At 44.4% G+C, this 27,668-nt stretch overlaps 1 protein-coding gene across 1 annotated transcript in view; it reads left to right on the top strand.

Annotated features, from left to right (window-relative positions):
• NPLOC4 (NPL4 homolog, ubiquitin recognition factor) overlaps positions 1–27,668 on the top strand; it is a 340,333-nt gene that overhangs the window by 92,049 nt on the left and 220,616 nt on the right. The gene's annotated exons all lie outside the window — the stretch shown is intronic.

Here is a 27,668-nt window from a genome sequence, read left to right as displayed (position 1 = left end):
TGAACATTTCTCTTCGTTCCTGAGCCAATTTAACTTTGCTTGAGAGCTTAAGGGATCTCACTCTCTGAGACATGTCTTTCATGGTATGCAAAATCTAAGAATAATTACATTGAGATGATGAACATAATACAAGACAAAATAATTGAAAGGGTACAGATAATGAAAAAAAGATTAGGGTGAAGAGCAATTGTGAGAGGTATAACTTAAGGGGGTATAGATATATGTTGGCTTTAAAAAGAAAAGGCTGGAGCTGGTCCAATTAAGGATACTATAAAAAGGGCACACATGGGGAGGAAAAGAAAAGAACATATAGGGTACATGGATACAGTTATGGAAAATGTTAAAAACCAAAAAGGCTAAGGATAATATGAGTCTTCCCCTGAAAGGTTAAGCATCAAAAAAGGAAATACAAGACTTAAATCATTGGGTTTCATTGGAAAACAAAAAATTTGAGATTTTAGAAAAATTATTCACAAAATATGACTCCCCAAAATTCATCACATTACAGGGATGAGGAATGGTTCTAACAAAATCAAGCAAAGGTAAACTGATCTTTGAAGGATGTGCACATACAATTCTTGCCTCCTACAGTCGTAAATCTTTTCAACTCACTTCTGTTCAATGTTTTATTACTTCCCCGGCTCCTTCCAGTTCAACATCCTGAGGAGACCCTAAAAGCAAGCAGCACTTCACACTTGAAAGTTGATTTAATTCATATGCTTGAGGAGTCAACCCTGGGAAAACCTGGGTGTCTCCCTTTAAAAATGACTTGAGTACATTAGGGTACAAGTTATAGTTTCTTGAGGTAAGCAGAAGTATACCATGGTTTCTATACAGGGAGTGCAGAATTATTAGGCAAGTTGTATTTTTGAGGATTAATTTTATTATTGAACAACAACCATGTTCTCAATGAACCCAAAAAACTCATTAATATCAAAGCTGAATATTTTTGTAAGTAGTTTTTAGTTTGTTTTTAGTTTTAGCTATGTTAGGGGGATATCTGTGTGTGCAGGTGACTATTACTGTGCATAATTATTAGGCAACTTAACAAAAAACAAATATATACCCATTTCAATTATTTATTATTACCAGTGAAACCAATATAACATCTCAACATTCACAAATATACATTTCTGACATTCAAAAACAAAACAAAAACAAATCAGTGACCAATATAGCCACCTTTCTTTGCAAGGACACTCAAAAGCCTGCCATCCATGGATTCTGTCAGTGTTTTGATCTGTTCACCATCAACATTGCGTGCAGCAGCAACCACAGCCTCCCAGACACTGTTCAGAGAGGTGTACTGTTTTCCCTCCTTGTAAATCTCACATTTGATGATGGACCACAGCTTCTCAATGGGGTTCAGATCAGGTGAACAAGGAGGCCATGTCATTAGATTTTCTTCTTTTATACCCTTTCTTGCCAGCCACGCTGTGGAGTACTTGGACGCGTGTGATGGAGCATTGCCCTGCATGAAAATCATGTTTTTCTTGAAGGATGCAGACTTCTTCCTGTACCACTGCTTTAAGAAGGTGTCTTCCAGGAACTGGCAGTAGGACTGGGAGTTGAGCTTGACTCCATCCTCAACCCGAAAAGGCCCCACAAGCTCATCTTTGATGATACCAGCCCAAACCAGTACTCCACCTCCACCTTGCTGGCGTCTGAGTCGGACTGGAGCTCTCTGCCCTTTACCAATCCAGCCACGGGCCCATCCATCTGGCCCATCAAGACTCACTCTCATTTCATCAGTCCATAAAACCTTAGAAAAATCAGTCTTGAGATATTTCTTGGCCCAGTCTTGACGTTTCAGGTTGTGTGTCTTGTTCAGTGGTGGTCGTCTTTCAGCCTTTCTTACCTTGGCCATGTCTCTGAGTATTGCACACCTTGTGCTTTTGGGCACTCCAGTGATGTTGCAGCTCTGAAATATGGCCAAACTGGTGGCAAGTGGCATCGTGGCAGCTGCACGCTTGACTTTTCTCAGTTCATGGGCAGTTATTTTGCGCCTTGGTTTTTCCACACGCTTCTTGCGACCCTGTTGACTATTTTGAATGAAACGCTTGATTGTTCGATGATCACGCTTCAGAAGCTTTGCAATTTTAAGAGTGCTGCATCCCTCTGCAAGATATCTCACTATTTTTGACTTTTCTGAGCCTGTCAAGTCCTTCTTTTGCCCCATTTTGCCAAAGGAAAGGAAGTTGCCTAATAATTATGCACACCTGATATAGGGTGTTGATGTCATTAGACCACACCCCTTCTCATTACTGAGATGCACATCACCTAATATGCTTAATTGGTAGTAGGCTTTCGAGCCTATACAGCTTGGAGTAAGACAACATGCATAAAGAGGATGATGTGGTCAAAATACTCATTTGCCTAATAATTCTGCACTCCCTGTAGTTTTGCTTATGTAAACTCTTAAGCTACCTATAGCATCCCTGTAATATTTAAGTTCCTGTAACCTTGTGTGCGCGCAGATACACATGCTGTGCATTATCCTGCCATCTAGTGTTGGGCTCAGAGTGTTACAAGTTGTTTTTCTTCGAAGAAGTCTTTTCGAGTCACGAGACCGAGGGACTCCTCCCTTTCAGCTCCATTGCGCATGGGCGTCGACTCCATCTTAGTTTGTTTTCTTTCCGCCATCGGGTTCGGACTTGTTCCTCTTCGCTCCGTATTTCGAATCGGGAAAGTTAGCTATTTATCGGAAAATTCGATGGTATTGTTCGCGCTCGGTACCGGTCTAGTGTTAGTACTTCGACACCGAAAGAAGAAGCGCTCCGGCGGCCCTTTGGGGCTTCCACTCTTCAGCGGGGCCTGGTCGGCCCGACCGCGTCCATCGCCGAAACTCATGGACCGGACCCCCTTCCGCTTCTGCCCGAATTGCCACGCAAAGTATCCTTATACAGACCAACACTTGGTCTGTAATCTGTGTCTATCACCAGAACACAGGGAGGATACTTGCGAGGCCTGCCGGGCATTTCGATCGAAGAAGACCCTACGCGATCGAAGAGCCAGAAGACTTCAGATGGCGTTGACACCGGCCGAACAGATCGACGTCGAGGAAGAGGAGAGATTCTCCATTCACGAATCGGACTCGGACGACTCCGAAACTGAGCAGCCGAAGGCGCAGCCAAAAACTGTGAGTAAATCTGCCCCGGCCAAGACTCACTCCAAAATTATAAAGGTCAAGGGGATGCCACCGCCAACAGGCCATGGCTTAACCCGAAAACACGTTGACCAAACATCGGCACCGAAAAAGGCCTCCCAAGAGCCGAAGACATCCGACTCCGTTCAAGATACCGGCTCCGAAACAACTCTGCGCCGAGAGTTCAACACCCCCAAAGTTAAAAAGGTTTCCTCTGAACCGAAAAAGAGCGTACCGAAACCTTTGGTGTCGAAACATGCAGCCTCGGAGCCGAAAACAGGCTCCTACACAGAAGAGCACGGACTTTCCAGCCAAATGCAAGGGCACAGATTTGAGCAGGAATTAGGTATGGGAGAGCCAGACCACACTCAAAGGAGGCTGCACATCCAGAAAGAGACTGGTAAAATTCAAACTCTTCCACCAATATAAATAAAAAGAAAGCTAGCATTCCAAGAGGTGGAAATGCAGCCAAAAGAAAAAGTGGCAAGAGACAAAACACCCCCAAGGTTTTTGCCACAACCTTCACCACTGCACTCACCACATCTGTCCCCGGTAGCAACACCCCCAATGCAGTCGCCAACACACACGGGGATGACACAAGATGACCCGGATGCATGGGACTTATATGATGCATCGGTCTCAGACAACAGTCCTGATTGGTACTCGGCAAGGCCGTCACCACCAGAGGATAGCACTGCATATATGCAGGTGGTATCAAGGGCAGCTACTTTCCATAATGTAGCAATGCATGCGGAGCCGATAGAAGACGACTTCTTATTTAATACCTTGGCATCCACTCACAGCTCTTACCAGAGTTTGCCAATGCTCCCAGGCATGCTAAAGCACGCCAAACAGGTGTTCCAGGACCCAGTGAAAGGCAGAGCCATCACGCCTAGGGTGGAGAAGAAATACAAACCTCCCCCAACGGACCCTGTGTTTATAACACAGCAACTGACACCAGATTTGGTGGTCGTGGGAGCAGCCAGAAAAAGGGCAAACTCCCAATCGTCAGGAGATGCACCACCGCCCGACAAGGAAAGTCGGAAGTTCGATGCTGCAGGCAAGCGGGTGGCAGCACAGGCAGCCAATCAATGGCGGATTGCCAATTCGCAGGCTCTACTGGCTCGCTACGACAGGGCACACTGGGACGAGATGCACCATATAATACAGCACTTGCCCAAGGAACACCAAAAGCGTGCCCAACAGGTTGTTGAGGAAGGACAAGCGATTTCCAACATCCATATAAGGTCTGCAATGGACTCTGCAGACACAGCAGCACGGACAGTGAACACTGCAGTAACCATTCGCAGGCACGCATGGTTACGGAGCTCAGGTTTTAAACCGGAAATCCAGCAAGCTGTGCTAAATATGCAGTTCAACCAAGAACAATTGTTTGGGCCGGAGGGGGATACGGCAATCGAAAAGCTCAAAAAGGACACGGACACGGCCAAAGCCCTGGGTGCGCTCTACTCCCCACAAAACAGAGGCACTTTTAGAAGGCCACAAGTTAGAGGGTGGTTTTGTTCCCAAACCACAGAGCCTTCCACCTCACAAGCCAGACCCACATATCAGGGCCAGTACCAAAGAGGTGGTTTTCGAAGATCATACAGGGGTGGACAATTCCCATAAGCAAGGGGGAAATTCCAAAGCCCAAAAACCCCTCACGCCAAACAGTGACTTCAATGTCACAAACCCCACCACTCAACACCAGTGGGGGGGGAGACTTACCGCATACTACCACAACTGGGCAAACATAACTACGAATGCATGGGTCCTAGCCATTATCCAACATGGTTATTGCATACAATTCATAAATTTCCCACCCGATGTGCCCCCAAGAGCACACTATGTCCAAACAACATTTAGACCTGTTACAACTAGAAGTTCAAGCATTGTTACAAAAACAAGCAATAGAACTAGTGCACAAACATCAAAAAGGTACAGGTGTCTACTCCCTGTACTTCCTAATTCCAAAGAAAGACAAAACATTGAGACCCATATTAGACCTCAGAACTCTGAATCTCTACATCAAATCAGATCACTTCCACATGGTAACACTTCAAGACGTGATTCCCTTACTCAAAAAACAGCACTACATGTCAACGTTAGATCTAAAGGATGCATATTTCCATATACCCATACATCCTTCTCACAGGAAATACTTAAGGTTTGTAATACAGGGAGTGCATTACCAATTGAAGGTGTTACCATTCGGGATAACAACAGCCCCAAGGGTATTCACAAAATGCCTTGCAGTAGTAGCTGCTCATATAAGGAGACAGCACAAGCACATATTCCCCTACTTAGATGACTGGTTAATAAAAACCAGCACTCAACAACAGTGTCTGCTTCACACACAATACGTTATAGAAACTCTACACAAATTAGGGTTCTCTATAAATTACCAAAAATCACATCTACAACCGTCCCAAATACAACAATACTTGGGAGCAACACTCGACACACAAAAGGCGATTGCCACTCCAAGTCCACAAAGAGTGCAAGCCTTCCAAAACATAATATTAAACATGCACCCAAACCAACACTACCAAGTGAGGTTTGTAATGAAACTTCTAGGCATGATGTCTTCATGCATAGTCATTGTCCCAAACGCAAGACTACACATGCAGCACTTACAACAGTGCCTAGCAACACAATGGACACAAGCACAGGGTCAACTCCAAGATCTAGTGTTGATAGACCGCCAGACACACTTCTCGCTTCAATGGTGGAACCCTATAAATTTAAACCAAGGGCGGCCATTCCAGGGCCCAGTGCCTCAATACGTGATCACAACAGATGCTTCCATGATGGGGTGGGGAGCACACCTCAACCAGCACAGTATACAGGGACAATGGGACGTTCAACAAAAACAACTGCATATAAATCATTTAGAACTGTTGGCAGTGTTTCTAGCATTGAAAGCATTTCAACCACTGATAGCCCACAAACACATTCTTGTCAAAACAGACAACATGACAACAATGTATTACCTAAACAGCCAAGGAGGGACACACTTGTCACAACTGTGTCTCTTAGCACAAAAGATTTGGCATTGGGCAGTTCACAATCACATTTGCCTAATAGCACAATACATCCCAGGGATTCAAAACCAGTTAGCCGACAATCTCAGTCGAAATCATCAACAGACACACGAATGGGAGATTAATCCCCAGATCCTACAAGATTACTTTCTACCCTGGGGAACACCAAAAATCGACCTATTCACAACAAAAGAAAACGCAAATGCCAAAACTTTGCGTCCAGGTACCCACACCCTCTGTCCAAGGGCAATGCATTATGGATGAGTTGGTCAGGGATATTTGCTTACTCTTTTCCCCCTCTCCCACTCATTCCTTATCTGGTAAACAAACTGAGTCAAAACAGACTCAACCTAATACTCATAGCACCAACTTGGGCTCGCCAACTGTGGTACACAACACTGCTGGACCTATCAGTAGTACCTCACGTCAAATTATCAAACAGGCCAGATCTGTTAACTCAACACAAACAAAAGATCAGCCACCGGAATCCAGCATCTCTCAATCTAGCAATCTGGCTCCTGAAGTCTTAGAATTTGGACACTTAGACCTTACACAAGAATGTATGGAGGTCATTAAACAAGCTAGGAAACCTACTACAAGACATTGTTATGCAAACAAATGGAAAAGATTTGTTTACTACTGCCACAATAATAAAATTCAACCACTACATGCTTCCGCAAAAAACATTGTAAGTTACTTATTACACTTACAAAAATCTAACCTAGCATTCTCTTCTATTAAAATACATCTCACAGCAATATCTGCCTATCTGCAGATTAAACATTCAACATCGCTCTTTCGAATCCCAGTCATCAAAGCATTTATGGAAGGATTAAAAAGAATCATACCCCCGAGAACACCACCGGTCCCTTCGTGGAACCTCAATATTGTATTAACACGACTCATGGGACCACCATTTGAACCCATGCACTCTTGTGAAATGCAATACTTAACTTGGAAGGTAGCCTTCCTGATAGCTGTCACTTCTCTTAAAAGAGTAAGCGAAATACAAGCATTTACTATACAAGAACCCTTTATACAAATACAAATACATAAACATAAAGTGGTTCTCCGTACAAATCCAAAATTCTTACCAAAAGTTATATCACCATTCCACCTAAACCAAACAGAGGAACTCCCCGTCTTTTTTCCACAATCAGACTCAGTAGCAGAAAGAGCCGTACATACGTTAGACATCAAAAGAGCACTAATGTATTACATTGACAGAACAAAACAGTTTCGCAAAACAAAACAATTATTTGTAGCCTTCCAAATACCTCATGCGGGGAATCCTATATCTAAGCAAGGCATTGCTAGATGGATAGTGAAATGTATTCAAACCTGCTATATTAAAGCAAAAAGGGATCTACCTATTACACCAAAGGCGCATACCACTAGGAAAAAAGACGCCACAATGGCTTTTTTAGGAAATATACCTATGACAGAAATTTGTAAGGCAGCCACATGGTCTACGCCTCATACATTCACAAAACATTTCTGTGTAGATGTGTTAACAGCACAACAAGCCACAGTAGGACAGGCTGTATTACGAACATTATTTCAAACAACTTCAACTCCTACAGGCTAAGCCACCGTTTTTGGGGAGATTACTGCTTACTAGTCTATGCACAGCATGTGTATCTGCAGCTACACATGCCATTGAACGGAAAATGTCACTTACCCAGTGTACATCTGTTCGTGGCATGAGACGCTGCAGATTCACATGCGCCCTCCCGCCTCCCCGGGAGCCTGTAGCCGTTATAAGTTTAATGAAACTTGGAAATTTGTAAATATATACTATTCTTATACACATTATGTACATACATACTTACTCCATTGCATGGCCACCTTTACTATATACACAACTCCTACTTCACCCTCTGCGGGGAAAACAATCTAAGATGGAGTCGACGGCCATGCGCAATGGAGCCGAAAGGGAGGAGTCCCTCGGTCTCGTGACTCGAAAAGACTTCTTCGAAGAAAAATAACTTGTAACACTCCGAGCCCAACACTAGATGGCAGGATAATGCACAGCATGTGAATCTGCAGCGTCTCATGCCACGAACAGATGTACACTGGGTAAGTGACATTTTCCATATATATATATGTGTGTGTATATATACTGAAAAATCAAAGATCACAGGGACATTGTAGTTAGGAAATAGATTCAACTATCTTAGAACTTCACGAAAAAGCCAAAGGTTTACAGGGACATATAGTTGGGTTCAGATTTTACACACACACAAAACCAGAGAAATTCAGCAGAAAATATAACTCATGCCCTAAGGTAAATATAACTTGTGCTCCGCCATGCACAGTTTTCTCATCAGTAATTTTATTGCAGGTGTTGTAATGATATTATCAGTGATGTCATGACTGATGTAATATGCGGGGTAGTTAGCAGTGTTTTGCAGGGACACAAGTTAGTTACTTAAGGGCATGAGCTCTAGTTTCTTGAGATAACTAACTATAACTGATGAATTTCGATGGTTTGTGTATGACAGCCACAAAAGCCATTGCTGCTGCTGTGCGGATCCTTGAATCCGCTGCGGTAGATCCGCGTTTCCAGATATATTTAAATCTTTTTTTCTTTAATAGCTCTAAAACTATTAAACAGATTTACAACAAATTGCAAAAAGCCCTCTTTCTGGACCAAGATTTAGCTTTCTGCCAAATTTGCTGTAATTATTCTGTTCAGCGGTTCGGGCTGTACTCTCATCTAAATTCCTCGTAGGAAATTGCATGGTAGTGAATGACAGGTAGTGAGTGAGATTGAGTGCCAGGGAGTGTGAGTTAGAGTACGAGTGACTGCAAGTGAGTGTGAATGAATAAGTCAGAATGAATGTGAGGTTGTTGGAGAGTGGGAGTGAGAATGAGTGATTCAAAGTGAGTGAGAATAAGTAAGAATGAGAGTACAAATTAATTCAGGTGAAAGTGAGTGAGCGAGAAAGTATGACTGAGCCAGAATGAGAATGAGGTAGCATAAGTGAGCGTAAACGTGTGAGTTGAAATGAGTGTAGGAAATTGGGTTATTGGCTGCAAAGGTTGTGAGACCTTCACAACTAATAAGTCTGCGGTTGTCTTTTTATTGGGCTCTGACTCAATTTTAGCTCTTGCCTCTCTCAGTGTACCGAAGCACAGCGGTGTAAGACTTACTCTGGGGAGGTGGTGTGGGTTAGTAATTTCAGCTCCCTGGTACTGACCAACAACACTGAACAAATTATTGCTAGCCAGTGTGTTGTCTTTAAAAAATGAAAGTTTCATCACACAGGAGATGCAATTGTTGAGGTAGTTAGAGTGTTGTGTGTGTGTGTCACGGGATTCAGTGACTCCTCCTCTCGGTTACAGTGCGTATGGGCATCAACTCTATTGTTAGATTGTTTTCTTTCCGCTGTCGGGTTCGGATGTGTTTCCTCTCGCTCCAAGATTTCGAATCGGAAAACCTTCTTATTCGTTGGTGTTTCGATCGATGATGAGCCTGACAAAGCTAGAGTCATCACCCCTAGAATTGATAAAAAATATAAGCCTGCTCCTACAGACCCAGACTATATAACACATCAGGTCCCTCCAGACTCCGTGGTAATCAGTGCGGCAAGGAAAAGACCAAACGGCCAGTCATCAGAAGACGTACCTCCTCCTGATAAAGAAAGTAGGAAATTTGATGCAGCGGGAAAAAGAGTCGCCACACAAGCGGCTAACCAATGGAGAATTGCCAATTCCCAAGTATTTCTAGCCAGATATGACAGGGCCCATTTGGACAAGATGCAAGATATTCTACAGCACCTTCCAAAGGAGCATCAAAAGAGAGCACAACAGATTGTGGAAGAGGGACAAGCTATAAGCAATAATCAGATAAGGTCTGCCCTCGATGCTGCTGATACAGCCGCACTGAGTGTCAATACTGGCATCACAATTAGAAGGCATGCATGGCTACGCTCCTCTGGTTTTAAACCAGAAATTCAACAGCCAATACTTAATATGCCTTTTTTACAAGAAACCTCTATTCTGCCCAGAAGTAGACACCGCTATTGAAAAACTGAGAAAAGACTCCGATACTGCGAAAGCAATGGGGGCTTTATAGACCACCATATAGAGGCTCTTCTCGCAGACCCCAGTTTAGAGGAGTTTTTAAGCCACAGTTCTCTGATGCTTCCACCTCCCAAACAAAGCAGGGACAACAAACCCAATATCAAAGAGGGGGGTTTAGAGGGTCCTTTAGAGGACAATATTTCAGAAGCAGAGGTAAATTCCAAACCTCAAAGCAAACCACCTAAGCAGTGACTTCCTTCCCACCCTTCCACTCCACACTTCTCCTGTGGGGGGAAGACTACAGTAATTCCACTCTCATTGGCAAAATATCACCACAGACAATTGGGTATTATCAATTATCTGCAATGGCTATTGCCTAGAATTAATCTCTACCCCTCCAAACATTTCACCACAATACCACAAGTTGTCCCCAGAACACAGTGTTCTGTTGCAACAAGAGGTACAATCTCAACTATTAAAACAAGCAATAGAATTGGTTCCACATTCTCAACAAGGAACAGGGATATACTCACTTTACTTCCTGATTCCCCAAATAAACGGCACCCTCGGGCCCATTTTGGACCTCAGGCCCCTCAATCGATACATCCTGTCAAAGCATTTTCACATGGTAACTCTGCAAGATGTCATTCCACTACTACAAAAACAAGATTACATGACTGCTTTAGACCTCAAAGATGCGTATTTCCAAATACCCATCCGTCCAGCTCACAGAAAATACCTCAGGTTTGTCATAGCAGGAAAACATTACCAGTTCAAAGTGTTGCCATTCGGCACAACAGCTCCAAGAGTGTTCACAAAATGTCTAGCAGTAGTAGCAGCCTACTTAACAAGACTTCACATCCATGTCTTTCCATATTTAGATGATTGGCTAATACAATCAAGCAATTTTACGCAATGTCAACAACACACTCATTATGTGATAGAAACCTTGCATATGCTAAGGTTCACTCTCAATTACCAAAAATCACATCTTCAACCAGCACAAGTACAACCTTACCTAGGTGCTATCCTAGATACTCAAAAAGCCCTAGCTTATCCAAATACACAAAGGATACAAGCTTCCCAAAATCTCATACCACACATACAGCCAAATCAACAACATACTATAAGATTTATCATGAAAATTCTAGGAATGATGGCATCTTGCATAGCCACAGTTCCACATGCAAGACTAAGCATGAGGCCCTAACAACAATGCCTGTCACGACAATGGTCTCAAGCACATGGTCAACTTCAAGATCTAGTGTTGATGGACCGCCAAACACATATGTCCCTTCAATGGTGGAATCGCAGCAATCTAATAAGGGGGCGGTCATTCCAAGACCCTGTGCCTCAGACCATAATTACAACAGACTTACCAGTGATCGGTTGGGGAGCTCACCTCAACAATCAGACCATTCATGGGCAATGGGATGCCAAACAGAAGCAGCTTCACATAAACCACCTAGAACTATTAGCTGTATTTCTTGCTCTAAAAGCGATTCAACCTCTTCTCAAACCGAAGACTGTTCTCGTAAAAACAGATAACATGACAACCATGTATTACCTCAACAAACAGGGTGGGACACACTCATCTCAACTGTCCCTGCTAGCCCAAACAATATGGAAATGGACAATTCACAGTCACATTCATCTATTAGCACAATACATTCCAGGGATAGACAATCAGCTGCCAGATCTCCTAAGCAGAAATCACCAACAAACACACGAATGTAAGATTCACTCCCAAGTACTTCAAAAGTACTTTCAAAAGTGGGGAACACCAGAGATAGATCTATTCCAACAAGCGAAAACGCAAAATGCCTAAACTTTGCATCCAGACACCCACTTCCTCTATCCAAGGGCAATACTCCATGGATCAGTTGGTCAGGGATATTTGCTTACGCTTCCCCCCCTCGCCCCCCCCCTCCCCCCCACTCCTTCCTTTTCTAGTCAGTAAACTACGTCAAACATCACTCACCAGGATTCTAATAGCACCAACATGGGTACGTCAGCCTTGGTACATGACACTCCTAGATCTGTCTGTAGTACCAAATTCCAAACTCCCAAACAGACCGGATTTGTTAACCCAGAACAGAGGTCAAATCAGGCATCCAAATCCCAATGCTCTCAATCTAGCGATTTGGCTCCTGAAGTCATAGAATTTGGTTACCTAAAACTTCCACCAGAATATATGGAAGTAATTAAACAAGCACGCACACCTACTGCTAGACAATGCTACGCAAACAAGTGGAAAAGATTTGTGTACTACTGTCAATCTAAAAACACTGGCCCTCTTACAGCATCCATACCAGATATTGTATGCTATTTACTTCATTTACAAAAATCACATTTTGTTTTTTCATCCATCAAGATACACCTCACTGCAATATCTGCATACTTCCAGAATATTCAACATACTTCACTGTTCAGAATTCCTGTTCTTAAAGCCTTCATGGAAGGATTAAAATGCATAATTCCACCTAGAACACCACCTGTTCCATCGTGGAATTTAAATATCGTACTTACCAGACTCATAGGACCACCTTTTGAACCCATGCACTCTTGTCAAATTCAATATTTAACATGGAAGGTTGCTTTCCTTGTAACTATTACTTCTTTAAGAAGATTTAGTGAAATACAAGCCTTCACTCTTGAAGAACCTTATTTCCAAGTGCACAAACATAAAGTTGTAGTTAGAACAAATCTAAAATTTTTACCAAAAGTAGTATCTCCTTTTCACATCAGCAAAACAGTGGAATTGCCAGTCTTCTTTCCACAGCCGGACTCTGTGGCAGAAGGAGCTCTTCATACCCTAGATCTCAAAAGAGCTCCTATGTACTATATAGACAGAACCAAAGATTTTAGAAAAACAAAACAACTTTTTGTTGCTTTCCAAGAACCACATAAACAAGGTTTAGCAAGATGGATTGTTAGATGCATACAAACATGCTACATCAAAGCAAAAAGACCACTTTTGATCACTCCTAGAGCACATTCTACAAGAAAGAAAGGTGTGTCAATGGCATTTTAAGGAAACATACCAATGGTTGATATATGTAAAGCAGCCACGTGGTCAACTCCTCATACATTTACAAAACACTACTGTGTTGATGTTTTTTCACAGCAACATACCACTGTAGGCCAAGCTGTCTTAAGAATACTATTTCAAACAACTTCAACTCCTACAGGCTAGCCACCGCTATTTTTGGGAGGACTAACTGCTTTGTCGTCTATGCATAGCATGTGTACCTGCAGCTACACGTGCCATTGAACAGAATATGTCACTTACCCAGTGTACAGCTGTTTGTGGCATGTAGTGCTGCAGATTCACATGCACCCACCCTCCTCCCCGGAAGCCTGTAGTTGTTTAAGTTGAACATTTGTACTTATGTATATACATTTACATTTTCATGGACATCTCTTTGTATTCTTATGCTCTATCACGCCTTCCTTCACCCTTTGCTGGAAAACAATCCAGCAATGGAGTCGATGTCCATGCGCACTGTAACCGAGATGAGGAGTCACTCGATCCTGTGACTCCAAAAAGACTTCTTTGAAGAAAAACAACTTGTAACACTCCGGGTCCAACACTAGATGTCAGAAAAGCCATGCATAGCATGTGAATCTGCAGCACTACTTGCCACAAACAGATGTACACTGGGTAAATAACATTTTCCATATTTTTGTTTTTGAATTGAGTATCTTTGTGTATTGGGAGCCAGTGTGGTTCCCTGAGGTGTGTTGTGATGTGAGTTCTACGTGAGAGGATGAGTCTGGCTGGTTTGTAGGCTTCTAGTGAGTTGTTTGGTGATCCTGGCATAGAGAGTGTTCCCATAGTCCAACTTGCTGGTGACTAGGATGTGAGTGACAGTTTTTCTAGTGTTGCTTGTGAGCCATTTTAAGATTTTCTTCTGCATCTTCAGGGTGTAGAAGCAGGATGCAGTGGTAAAGTTCAGTTGATATTCTGATGTTCCTGCAACGGGCTCTACGTGTGGATGTAGATCAGAGTGCAGCCGGCCATCATTTGGAGGACCATGGTGAAGTGTTCTTGCCGAAGATCATTATTTTTGTCCTTTTGATGTTGAGCTTGGGATAGTTGGCGTTCATCCAGTTAGCAACTTTGGTAATGCAGGCAGTAACTTGATTCTTGTGTTGGGAATCTTGTCCGAGAGGAAGAGTATGAATTGCCTGTTATATACATAAGGAAGGATAATGATGCTTTGTGTGTGATTGACGTTGCCCAGAGACATGATGCATGTTTTGGATAAGGTATGGCTGAACGATGAACCTAGTTAACCGGTACGCTGGGGTAATTTTCGTGCAGTGTAAATATTCCACTCTAAAATGTTTTTTGTGCCTGCTTTCACGTTTTGCTCTTAAGAAAGAAATCTGTGCCGTTCATATGTCCCCCGCATATTCTTTTGGCCAATTTGTTAATGTTACCAGCTCGTATCTTGGTTTTGATTTTGAATGTTAGTTTTGAAGTCCGACAAACATCACTGAATATTTGGCCTTGGCACCCTGTGCGCGCGCCTGTGTGTTTGCAGGAGGACAAAACTTGTGTGGGGGTAACTTACTGCTCCAGGCAGATTGTATCCCGCTGCCAGAAGCCAATTTGAGGAGTCTTGTGTACAGCGCATCAGTTAGGGGGTAGCAGTTCAGTTGCTGCGAGACCCAGCCGCCTTTCCGACCCCCACTGCGACACATGCGAACGTATTCACCGAATTAATTGTAAGTTTGTTCGATTCTCCGAAGACCTGTGTGAGATCGGCAAAATAGAACCAATTAGCCTCGTTGTACAAAGAACATTAATTCAGTGAACATCTGGTGTTTTTATTTCATGGTGCTTTGCTAGGCAGATAGCCTCTTTCACCAAGTGGAGATAAAACCCGAATTAATGGCAAATAGGGCCATGTTAACAGTTCAAAAGTAGAAGGGGAAAATTAGATTACCACGTCTTTATACTACAGTCGGTCATTTTTGTTATTGATAATACCATAACCTGACTTCAAGTAACTAAGACCCTGGTATTATTGCTTTGCAGCTGTGGGGCACCGTAACAGTGTTTGCAACAGGCATTAGGCCAGTGAAAGCCCCATTTGTCATTTCTTCATCACCTTGCCTTTGCTCACTTTCTTGGACTTTGGCAGGCAGGCCATCCGTGGTAAGGCGCAAGTGGTGTAATTATGTAGCAGCATCTGGGAGATACCATCATGGGTTCATGAGCCCCTCTGAATAAGGGCCGGGCATGTGCCTTCCTCGTCGTGACCACCGCAAAGTGATGATGTAGAAATGTTTGAACTTTATAAAGAGAACACTCTAACTGGCCTCGCATTAGTCATCAATGATTTTGATACCACAGATAGAACACGCATTGATAACACCAGTAGGTCTGGCCTTGGCAACCTGGTGCATTTTTTTTTTATTGGATGCATACGCCACAAAAGAAAATGTGCCATCACGTAAAAGTGACTGCTATCTGCTAGCAATAAAAACATTCCCCTATAAGCGTGTTTTACTAATGACGTTTTTAAACAAGAGGCCTTTCAGTTGCCTTGCGTACTCTATTATTAATATTATTTGTGAAGAAAACGAAAAATAAATCACCACCTACCCAAGCACTCAAATTAATAATTATTTACTATTTAAAGCCAATTTAAAAATAACAATATTTCAAAAATGTGTTTGAACCAGCTTTTTGCAACGGAATAGAAAGGATCTAATGGTAGGCAAATGAGGAAAATATACAGGCTTTGTGTGGTCTCTCAAAGTGAAGAGTGCCAGTGTGAAATTGCCCCATGCTGTAACTCGTGATAGGCTGAAGCAAGGACCAATTAATGAAGCCCTCTGATCTAAAGCTACTCTGTTTTTATATTGTGTGTTTTTTGGGTAAAAATAATAGTTAAAGACGCAGTATAAAAACATAGCAACAACAAATTGCAGAATATTCTGAGGAGATCCTTTCTGATGGTTTACACTAGGCTTGTTGTAGGCATGACAATAACACAACATATTTAATGTAGTGATTTGCAACATTTCACTGTGGAGCAAATTCTGACATGATCTTGACACTCGTGTTTGCCTCTGGGTAACTGCCGTTTTTTTTGTTTTAGGTCGAGCATGAAAATGCTTTGACCTGTTGTAAGTATTGTGGGCTTTTACCCCCTCCCACCTCACGCCTATCACATTCATTTGTGTGCTCACCTTTAAAAATTCACTTGATGTAATTGGTAAATGATTTACGTTTGTCCCGCCTTGAGGCGGTTTGGTTACCGCCTTGGATACCGATCCTTTTACAGGGATAATTGCATGATTACCGATGTACGTCAGTGTGGGTGAACTACTTTTTTTTTTTTGTCTGCGCTTCATGACTGTCATGGCGCTTACAGCACTCATAGCGCATACTCGATCGGCGGTATCGTTTTCACATTATATACACTCTTAGTGCTTAGTACACGTTCTTTGCAGCTGCATATTAACCCTGTGCACTACCTTATGATGACTCCAAGCCTCCACTAGACAAAAGAACATAAATCGCCAGAGTTATTTTGACATTTTTACATTACATGCGTGTTGTGATTTGCCTATTACACGTTCTTTGCAGCAGGCACATTAACCCTGTGCTCTTCATTATGATGACTTCAAGCCTCCACTAGACAAGTACGTTCTCTTGGCTGCCATTGCGCTCACAGTGCTCAGAGCGCAAGCGCGATCGCCTGTGTGGTTTTTACATTGTATGCACTCTGATCTGCTTAGTACACGTTCTTTGCAGCAGGCACGTTAACCTTCTGCGCTACCTTATAATAAGGCCAAGCTTCTACTAGACAAAAGTATGTTCTGTCTCCAGAAAGAACATTACCATCTACGCTACCTTATAATGAGTCCAAACTTCCACTAGACAAAAGTACATTCTTACTCCAAAAAGAATATTAATTTCAAGAGTTATTTTGACTTTTTTACATTATATGCACTCTGATCTGCTTAGTATATGTTCTTTGCAGCACACATATTCATTCTGGAACTTGTTATATTTTTATAGCGCAATATATGCTGGAAACCAATCCTTGAAGTAGTGTTCGTAAAGGTATCCAGCGCCCTAGTTAGATACATGATTCACTCATTTAGCTTATGTTTCTGCTTTGCATTCTGGGACTTGTAGTTTTATTTTTATAACCTTATACAAGCTGCAAATGCAAAGCAGAAACCTGACTAGATGAACTACACACATTTGAGTCTGTGAAACTTGAGCTGTGTGTGCATGTATTTATAAAAAATAACCTTGAGAGCTTACAGTTGATTATGCTGTACAATGGTCAATATTTAATAACTAATATTTCAGTTCATCATGTGAGATGGCTTTCCACAAGCGTGTGACGTGGGTGTTTTGTTCGACTCCCCAGACTGCAGTAAAGGGACAGTGATCCAGTAAGCACGCACTCTTGGAGTACAATTATCTATTCATTGCCCCGCGGGCAATGGCACCTGTACCAACTTCCAAGTAAATATGTTTTGCACCTGAGTGTAGTTTGTGTTTTAAGTGCCTACTAGCCCTTTAGTTATATTCAGGGCAACTTGAATTATGTGGCATAAACGACCAAAATATGTGGCAGGGTTGACCAGTTAATGTGGCAAAAAAGTGCATTTATGCTTTTACAATGTCAGTACCTCCAACTCAAGTAAACACAAGACCTATTGCATTGCAAATGCTTGTTTGACATATTGGGGCATCCATAGCATATTTTGAAAAAAAAACTGGTTCATCTGGGGAGTTAAAAACACCATTCCTATGACCTTTGACAAATTTATGTGATAATTGGACTTTAAAATACAGTCTTTGATTCCCTTTTGTTTCTAAATTTCCTTGGACAGAGATGTCCACCCTGCCACAGCCCCACCTCTCCACACCCTCTGTGAAAGGGTCGAGCCCCACCACATTCAAAGATCACCAGCTGCCACTGCAGGAACAAAAGATAAGCAGCACCTTGATGTGCGCTGCTTACTTTGTGTAGCTTCCACAGGGGCCCAGACATTACTCTTCAGGCTTTGTAAAATGAATCAATTCATCAGTGCAGTGCACACTCTTCTGATTAAACAAAAATATGAATTAAGAAAAAAAAACTTATTATAAAAAATGTTTTTACTGAGTTTCACTATTGCAAATACATGAAAAATGTGTTTGAATTAAATTTTCACCTTTGTGCTTCACACAAGTAATAGTGTTGTGCAATGATTATAAATCCAAATGCGTTAACAATATGGAAAGATTTAAGATAATAACATAGTTCATATCTAATATATGGTCTACATCAGTTAATATTTGTGGGCATAATTTCTATTTTTTTAGTATTTTTAAATCACCTTTTTCCTCATCCTTAACTTACACTAGGGTAGTTATTAACTTATGACAATTGTGATATAAATAATTTATGTACACAATGCTTTTCTGTGTTTTGTGGCACTATATCCTCTTCAGACGAGCACAATGTTTCATGTGTGAGAAACAAGTAATATTCCCCCGACATATCATTGTGGCACCCCACAATCTGTGAATGCTAAAATAGACATTGGTAGTGTGTTGATATATTAATCATGTAATTATTATGGCACACCAGCAGTGTGTCAGTTAATGTGATATAAGGTCTTGTGACATCACTTCCTAGGAAGATTCAGGGTCACAGATGAGAGAATGTCACTTCCTGCGATGTTAGTATGAAAGGTTATGTGATCTCTATTCCACTAACCCTAGCATTTTGGTGAATCCACATCCTTGAGCTTCAGTATGAATCATTGAGACAGCCAATAAGTTGCAAAGGTGTATTGTATTGGCTTTGCCTGTGGTTATTTAAACTGAAATGAAAAGAAAAGTAAGCAGATAAAGAATCACTCATAGACGAAGATCAAAAAAAGTGTGCTTTGCCTTTAAGGCCCCAGGTGGACCCTTCTGTCCAGAAGTCACATCTTCTGCAGTTTGTTTTCCATTTTACAGCTAAACCATCCCTGAACTGTTTGTGAGAGATTTTACATTGTTCACATGTTCTCCCTGTAGAAAGGACCCTCTTTTTGGGCATGGTTACCCCCACTTTTTGCCAATCAGTGTGCTTAGACTGATTTCACTGGGATCCTGCTTACCAGAACCCATGTGTTTGTCCTCTCTCCCTCCAAATTTGGTTACCTTGGTCTTTTCTGCACTCCACAATTGGCATACTGGTGTCCCCTTATAAGTCCCTAGTACATGGTTGTAGGAAGTTGGCTCTGTATGTGCTATTTCAAAGTAAGGAATAGCATGCACAGAGTCCAAGGGTTCCCCTTAGAGGTAAAATAGTGGTAAAAAGAGATAATACTAATGCTCTATTTTGTGGTAGTGTGGTCGAGCAGTAGGCTTATCCAAGGAGTAGTGTTAAGCATTTGTTGCACATACACATAGACAATAAATGAGGTACACACACTCAGAGACAAATCCAGCCAATAGGTTTTGTTATAGAAAAATATCTTTTCTTAGTTTATTTTAAGAACCACAGGTTCAAATTTAACATGTAATATCTTGTTTGAAAGGTATTGCAGGTAAGTACATTAGGAACTTTGAATCATTTCAATTGCATGTATACTTTTCAAGTTATTCACAAATAGCTACTTTAAAAGTGGACACTTAGTGCAATTTTCACAGTTCCTGGGGGAGGTAAGTTTTTGTTAGTTTTACCAGGTAAGTAAGACACTTAGGTAGCCCACCGTTGGGGGTTCAGAGCAACCCCAAAGTCACCACACCAGCAGCTCAGGGCCGGTCAGGTGCAGAGTTCAAAGTGGTGCCCAAAACGCATAGGCTAGAATGGAGAGAAGGGGGTGCCCCGGTTCCGGTCTGCTTGCAGGTAAGTACCCGCGTCTTCGGAGGGCAGACCAGGGGGGTTTTGTAGGGCACCGGGGGGGACACAAGCCCACACAGAAATTTCACCCTCAGCGGCGCGGGGGCGGCCGGGTGCAGTGTTAGAACAAGCGTCGGGTTTGTAATGGAAGTCAATGAGAGATCAAGGGATCTCTTCAGCGCTGCAGGCAGGCAAGGGGGGGGCTTCCTCGGGGAAACCTCCACTTGGGCAAGGGAGAGGGACTCCTGGGGGTCACTTCTGCAGTGAAAGTTCGGTCCTTCAGGTCCTGGGGGCTGCGGGTGCAGGGTCTTTTCCAGGCGTCGGGACTTAGGTTTCAGAGAGTCGCGGTCAGGGGAAGCCTCGGGATTCCCTCTGCAGGCGGCGCTGTGGGGGCTCAGGGGGGACAGGTTTTGGTACTCACAGTCGAAGAGTAGTCCGGGGGTCCTCCCTGAGGTGTTGGTTCTCCACCAGCCGAGTCGGGGTCACCGGGTGCAGTGTTGCAAGTCTCACGCTTCTTGCGGGGAGATTGCAGGGTCTTTAAAGCTGCTCCTTGAAACAAAGTTGCAGTCTTTTTGGAGCAGGTCCGCTGTCCTCGGGAGTTTCTTGTCGTCGTCGAAGCAGGGCAGTCCTCAGAGGATTCAGAGGTCGCTGGTCCCTTTGGAAGGCGTCGCTGGAGCAGAGTTCTTTGGAAGGCAGGAGACAGGCCGGTGAGTTTCTGGAGCCAAGGCAGTTGTTGTCTTCGGGTCTTCCTCTGCAGGGGTTTTCAGCTAGGCAGTCATTCTTCTTGTTGTTGCAGGAATCTAAATTCTTAGGTTCAGGGAAGCCCTTAAATACTAAATTTAAGGGCGTGTTTAGGTCTGGGGGGTTAGTAGCCAATGGCTACTAGCCCTGAGGGTGGGTACACCCTCTTTGTGCCTCCTCCCAAGGGGAGGGGGTCACATTCCTATCCCTATTGGGGGAATCCTCCTTCTACAAGATGGAGGATTTCTAAAAGTCAGAGTCACCTCAGCTCAGGACACCTTAGGGGCTGTCCTGACTGGCCAGTGACTCCTCCTTGTTTTTCTCATTATCTCTCCTGGACTTGCCGCCAAAAGTGGGGGCTGGGTCCAGGAGGCGGGCATCTGCACTAGCTGGAGTGCCCTGGGGCATCGTAACACGAAGCTTGAGCCTTTGAAGCTCACTGCTAGGTGTTACAGTTCCTGCAGGGGGGAGGTGTGAAGCACCTCCACCCAGAGCAGGCTTTGTTTCTGTCCTCAGAGAGCACAAAGGCTCTCACCTCATGAGGTCAGACACTCGTCTCTCAGCAGCAGGCTGGCACAGACCAGTCAGTCCTGCACTGAACAATTGGGTAAAATACAGGGGGTATCTCTAAGATGCCCTCTGTGCGCATTTTTTAATAAATCCAACACTGGCATCAGTGTGGGTTTATTATTCTGAGAAGTTTGATACTAAACTTCCCAGTATTCAGTGTAGCCATTATGGAGCTGTGGAGTTCGTTTTTGACAGACTCCCAGCACATATACTCTTATGGCTACCCTGCACTTACAATGTCTAAGGTTTTGCTTAGACACTGTAGGGGCATAGTGCTCATGCACATATGCCCTCACCTGTGGTATAGTGCACCCTGCCTTAGGGCTGTAAGGCCTACTAGAGGGGTGACTTACCTATCCCACAGGCAGTGGGAGGTTGGCATGGCACCCTGAGAGGAGTGCCATGTCGACTTAGTCATTTTGTTCTCACTAGCACACACAGGCTTGTAAGCAGTGTGTCTGTGCTGAGTGAGGGGTCTCTAGGGTGGCATAATACATGCTGCAGCCCTTAGAGACCTTCCCTGGCATCAGGGCCCTTGGTACCAGAGGTACCAGTTACAAGGGACTTATCTGGATGCCAGGGTGTGCCAATTGTGGAAACAATGGTACATTTTAGGTGAAAGAACACTGGTGCTGGGGCCTGGTTAGCAGGGTCCCAGCACACTTCTCAGTCAAGTCAGCATCAGTATCAGGCAAAAAGTGGGGGGTAGCTGCAACAGGGAGCCATTTCTTTACACAAGCCCCCCCAGCCCACAGGCCAGGAGACTCAGCCCAAGCTGGGAGAGTCTTCCTAGTCTGTCAGGCGAGGAAGAGTAGAGGAAATAGGCTGGTTTGTTGCAGGGCCTACTCTACCTTACATCCTCCTGTTCAGGTCATTCCCTCTGGGGAACTGACCCACTTCCACAGTGATGGGACCTAGTCTGAACTGCCTCTTGTCTGTGCTTTTTATGTCTTCACCCATTCTCTCTATTTTGGGGTTAGAGGTATCCACCTCTGCTAATCTTATCTTAGCCAGGGTCACCCCTAGCTTACCCAAAGAGGTTACCCAGAGCTGGAGTAACCCCACCATGACCAACAGGGTCAGGGGGCCTAACTTGTTATTTGGCATGGGGTCAGACCACCATGCCAAGGATAGTGCAGCCATAAAGGCTAACACCCAGCAGAGGCCACTGACAGCTGTCAGTGCCCAGAACCACACCTTTAGCTCTTCACCTACAAGGGAAGGGGCTAAGTTACAGGCTTCTTTGGGTTCAGGGTGCCTGTCTGCTGTATTAGAGTGGGGGGTTACCACATCTTGTAGTAAACACCCTTCTTCCACTCTTTCTTCTGTTAGCTGAGGAGCCACCCACTCAGGCTTAACAGTTGCCTGACTAGTCAGGACTTCTTGTGGGTCAGGTTGGACTTTATCAGAGCCACTTTTGGAGTTCTCCCCTACTGGAGCAGAATCTCCTTGGCTTGCTGGAACCTTGGCTAAAGGTTGTCCACCTTTCCTACTCTGTTTCCTTTTCTTTTTCTTCTGGGGCCTACTTGCATTTACTGCAGAGGCAGGCACTCCAGAATCCTTGGGAGAGGACTGGCTCTGGACCAGTTCATCTCTTAGGCTCTGACTAACCTCTGGGTAGTCATTTCCAAGGAGACAATCAAGGGGGAGGTCTGTACTGACTACCACCCTTCTCCAGCTAAAAGTGCCACCCACTTCTATGGGCACAAAAGCCACAGGCCTATTAGTGACCCTGTCTGGGCTAACTCTTACTCTGGCCATCTCACCTGGGATGTACTGGTTTGAGAACACCAGCCTGTCATGCACAATAGTGTGACTGGCACAAGTGTCTCTCAGGGCAGTGGCTGGGATTCCATTCACCTGTAGGTGGTGGAAGTGTCTACTTCCCTCTGGAATCTCCAACTCACCTGTTGGGCCCTTTTTCCAGTTGAAGGCTATGAAGACCTCCTCATCTGAGGAGTCACCCCCAATGGCTACACTGGTCACCCCTGGGATTTTGCTAGGGGGTTTGTTTTTGGGACAAGAAGTGTCCTTGGTGTGGTGCCCTGTCTGTTTACAGTTATGGCACCATGCCTTAGTGGCATCCCAGCTCTTACCCTGGTACCCACCTTTGTTTTGGGTTGTGTCTCTGGGCCCACCCACCTGGTCTGGTTTTTGGGGGCCTACAGGGGACTCTTTTTCTTTGTTTCTAGTGTCACCCACTTTCTCCTGGGGATGCTTTGTAACCCCTTTCTTTTGGTCACCCCCAGTGGAAGTTTTGGTTACCCTAGTCTTGACCCAGTGGTCTGCCTTCTTTCCCAATTCTTGGGGAGAAATTGGACCTAGGTCTACCAGATACTGATGCAACTTTTCATTGAAGCAGTTACTTAAAATGTGTTCTTTCATAAACAAATTATAAAGCCCAACATAGTCATACACTTCATTTCCAGTTACCCAACCATCCAGTGTTTTCACTGAGTAGTCAACATAATCAACCCAGGTCTGGCTCGAGGATTTTTGAGCCCCCCTGAATCTAATTCTATACTCCTCAGTGGAGAATCCAAAGCCCTCAATCAGGGTACCCTTCATGAGGTCATAAGATTCTACATCTTTTCCAGAGAGTGTGAGGAGTCTATCCCTACACTTTCCAGTGAACATTTCCCAAAGGAGAGCACCCCAGTGAGATTTGTTCACTTTTCTGGTTACACAAGCCCTCTCAAAAGCTGTGAACCATTTGGTGATGTCATCACCATCTTCATATTTAGTTACAATCCCTTTAGGGATTTTCAACATGTCAGGAGAATCTCTGACCCTATTTATGTTGCTGCCACCATTGATGGGTCCTAGGCCCATCTCTTGTCTTTCCCTTTCTATGGCTAGGATCTGTCTTTCCAAAGCCAATCTTTTGGCCATCCTGGCTAACTGGATGTCCTCTTCACTGGAGTTATCCTCAGTGATTTCAGAGTTGTTGGTCCCTCCTGTGAGGGAACCAGCATCTCTGACTATTATTTGTGGAGTCAGGGCTTGAGAAGCCCTGTTCTCCCTAAGTAGGACTGGAGGGGGGGAATTTCCCTCCAAGTCACTATCTTCATTCTCTGAGTTGCCATCCTCAGAGGGGTTGGCCTTTGCAAACTCTGCCAACAGCTCCTGGAGCTGTAGTTTGTAAGGTCTGGGGCCCATTGTTATTTTCTTTATTTTACAGAGTGACCTTAGCTCCCTCATCTTAAGATGGAGGTAAGGTGTGGTGTCGAGTTCCACCACATTCACATCTGTACTAGACATTATGCTTCTAAAAGTTGGAATACTTTTTAAGAAACTAAAACTGGTTCTAGAATCTAATTCAAACTTTTAACAAACTTTTAAACTCTAAAAGAAATGCTAAACAGGATCTAACACAAGGCCCTAGCAGGACTTTTAAGAATTTAGAAAACTTTTCAAATTGCAAAAATCAATTTCTAATGACAATTTTGGAATTTGTCGTGTGATCAGTTATTGGCTGAGTAGTCCAGCAAATGCAAAGTCTTGTATCCCACCGCTGCCACCAATGTAGGAAGTTGGCTCTGTATGTGCTATTTCAAAGTAAGGAATAGCATGCACAGAGTCCAAGGGTTCCCCTTAGAGGTAAAATAGTGGTAAAAAGAGATAATACTAATGCTCTATTTTGTGGTAGTGTGGTCGAGCAGTAGGCTTATCCAAGGAGTAGTGTTAAGCATTTGTTGCACATACACATAGACAATAAATGAGGTACACACACTCAGAGACAAATCCAGCCAATAGGTTTTGTTATAGAAAAATATCTTTTCTTAGTTTATTTTAAGAACCACAGGTTCAAATTTAACATGTAATATCTTGTTTGAAAGGTATTGCAGGTAAGTACATTAGGAACTTTGAATCATTTCAATTGCATGTATACTTTTCAAGTTATTCACAAATAGCTACTTTAAAAGTGGACACTTAGTGCAATTTTCACAGTTCCTGGGGGAGGTAAGTTTTTGTTAGTTTTACCAGGTAAGTAAGACACTTAGGTAGCCCACCGTTGGGGGTTCAGAGCAACTCCAAAGTCACCACACCAGCAGCTCAGGGCCGGTCAGGTGCAGAGTTCAAAGTGGTGCCCAAAACGCATAGGCTAGAATGGAGAGAAGGGGGTGCCCCGGTTCCGGTCTGCTTGCAGGTAAGTACCCGCGTCTTCGGAGGGCAGACCAGGGGGGTTTTGTAGGGCACCGGGGGGGACACAAGCCCACACAGAAATTTCACCCTCAGCGGCGCGGGGGCGGCCGGGTGCAGTGTTAGAACAAGCGTCGGGTTTGTAATGGAAGTCAATGATAGATCAAGGGATCTCTTCAGCGCTGCAGGCAGGCAAGGGGGGGCTTCCTCGGGGAAACCTCCACTTGGGCAAGGGAGAGGGACTCCTGGGGGTCACTTCTGCAGTGAAAGTTCGGTCCTTCAGGTCCTGGGGGCTGCGGGTGCAGGGTCTTTTCCAGGCGTCGGGACTTAGGTTTCAGAGAGTCGCGGTCAGGGGAAGCCTCGGGATTCCCTCTGCAGGCGGCGCTGTGGGGGCTCAGGGGGGACAGGTTTTGGTACTCACAGTCGAAGAGTAGTCCGGGGGTCCTCCCTGAGGTGTTGGTTCTCCACCAGCCGAGTCGGGGTCGCCGGGTGCAGTGTTGCAAGTCTCACGCTTCTTGCGGGGAGATTGCAGGGTCTTTAAAGCTGCTCCTTGAAACAAAGTTGCAGTCTTTTTGGAGCAGGTCCGCTGTCCTCGGGAGTTTCTTGTCGTCGTCGAAGCAGGGCAGTCCTCAGAGGATTCAGAGGTCGCTGGTCCCTTTGGAAGGCGTCGCTGGAGCAGAGTTCTTTGGAAGGCAGGAGACAGGCCGGTGAGTTTCTGGAGCCAAGGCAGTTGTTGTCTTCTGGTCTTCCTCTGCAGGGGTTTTCAGCTAGGCAGTCCTTCTTGTTGTTGTTGCAGGAATCTAAATTCTTAGGTTCAGGGAAGCCCTTAAATACTAAATTTAAGGGCGTGTTTAGGTCTGGGGGGTTAGTAGCCAATGGCTACTAGCCCTGAGGGTGGGTACACCCTCTTTGTGCCTCCTCCCAAGGGGAGGGGGTCACATTCCTATCCCTATTGGGGGAATCCTCCTTCTACAAGATGGAGGATTTCTAAAAGTCAGAGTCACCTCAGCTCAGGACACCTTAGGGGCTGTCCTGACTGGCCAGTGACTCCTCCTTGTTTTTCTCATTATCTCTCCTGGACTTGCCGCCAAAAGTGGGGGCTGGGTCCAGGAGGCGGGCATCTGCACTAGCTGGAGTGCCCTGGGGCATCGTAACACGAAGCTTGAGCCTTTGAAGCTCACTGCTAGGTGTTACAGTTCCTGCAGGGGGGAGGTGTGAAGCACCTCCACCCAGAGCAGGCTTTGTTTCTGTCCTCAGAGAGCACAAAGGCTCTCACCGCATGAGGTCAGACACTCGTCTCTCAGCAGCAGGCTGGCACAGACCAGTCAGTCCTGCACTGAACAATTGGGTAAAATACAGGGGGTATCTCTGAGATGCCCTCTGTGCGCATTTTTTAATAAATCCAACACTGGCATCAGTGTGGGTTTATTATTATGAGAAGTTTGATACTAAACTTCCCAGTATTCAGTGTAGCCATTATGGAGCTGTGGAGTTCGTTTTTGACAGACTCCCAGCACATATACTCTTATGGCTACCCTGCACTTACAATGTCTAAGGTTTTGCTTAGACACTGTAGGGGCATAGTGCTCATGCACATATGCCCTCACCTGTGGTATAGTGCACCCTGCCTTAGGGCTGTAAGGCCTACTAGAGGGGTGACTTACCTATCCCACAGGCAGTGGGAGGTTGGCATGGCACCCTGAGGGGAGTGCCATGTCGACTTAGTCATTTTGTTCTCACTAGCACACACAGGCTTGTAAGCAGTGTGTCTGTGCTGAGTGAGGGGTCTCTAGGGTGGCATAATACATGCTGCAGCCCTTAGAGACCTTCCCTGGCATCAGGGCCCTTGGTACCAGAGGTACCAGTTACAAGGGACTTATCTGGATGCCAGGGTGTGCCAATTGTGGAAACAATGGTACATTTTAGGTGAAAGAACACTGGTGCTGGGGCCTGGTTAGCAGGGTCCCAGCACACTTCTCAGTCAAGTCAGCATCAGTATCAGGCAAAAAGTGGGGGGTAGCTGCAACAGGGAGCCATTTCTTTACAATGGTACTTAGGTACCCAGTGCATTGGGACACCAGGGGTCCCCCATGGGCTCCAGCATGTATTATGCCATCCATGGGAGCCCATGCTAAA

Source organism: Pleurodeles waltl, chromosome 7 (genome assembly GCF_031143425.1).
Source record: "Pleurodeles waltl isolate 20211129_DDA chromosome 7, aPleWal1.hap1.20221129, whole genome shotgun sequence".
Classification (NCBI taxonomy): Eukaryota; Metazoa; Chordata; class Amphibia; order Caudata; family Salamandridae; genus Pleurodeles; species Pleurodeles waltl.
The sequence above is the reverse complement of the archived record's forward strand: the minus strand, read 5'-3'. Positions and strand labels throughout refer to the sequence as shown.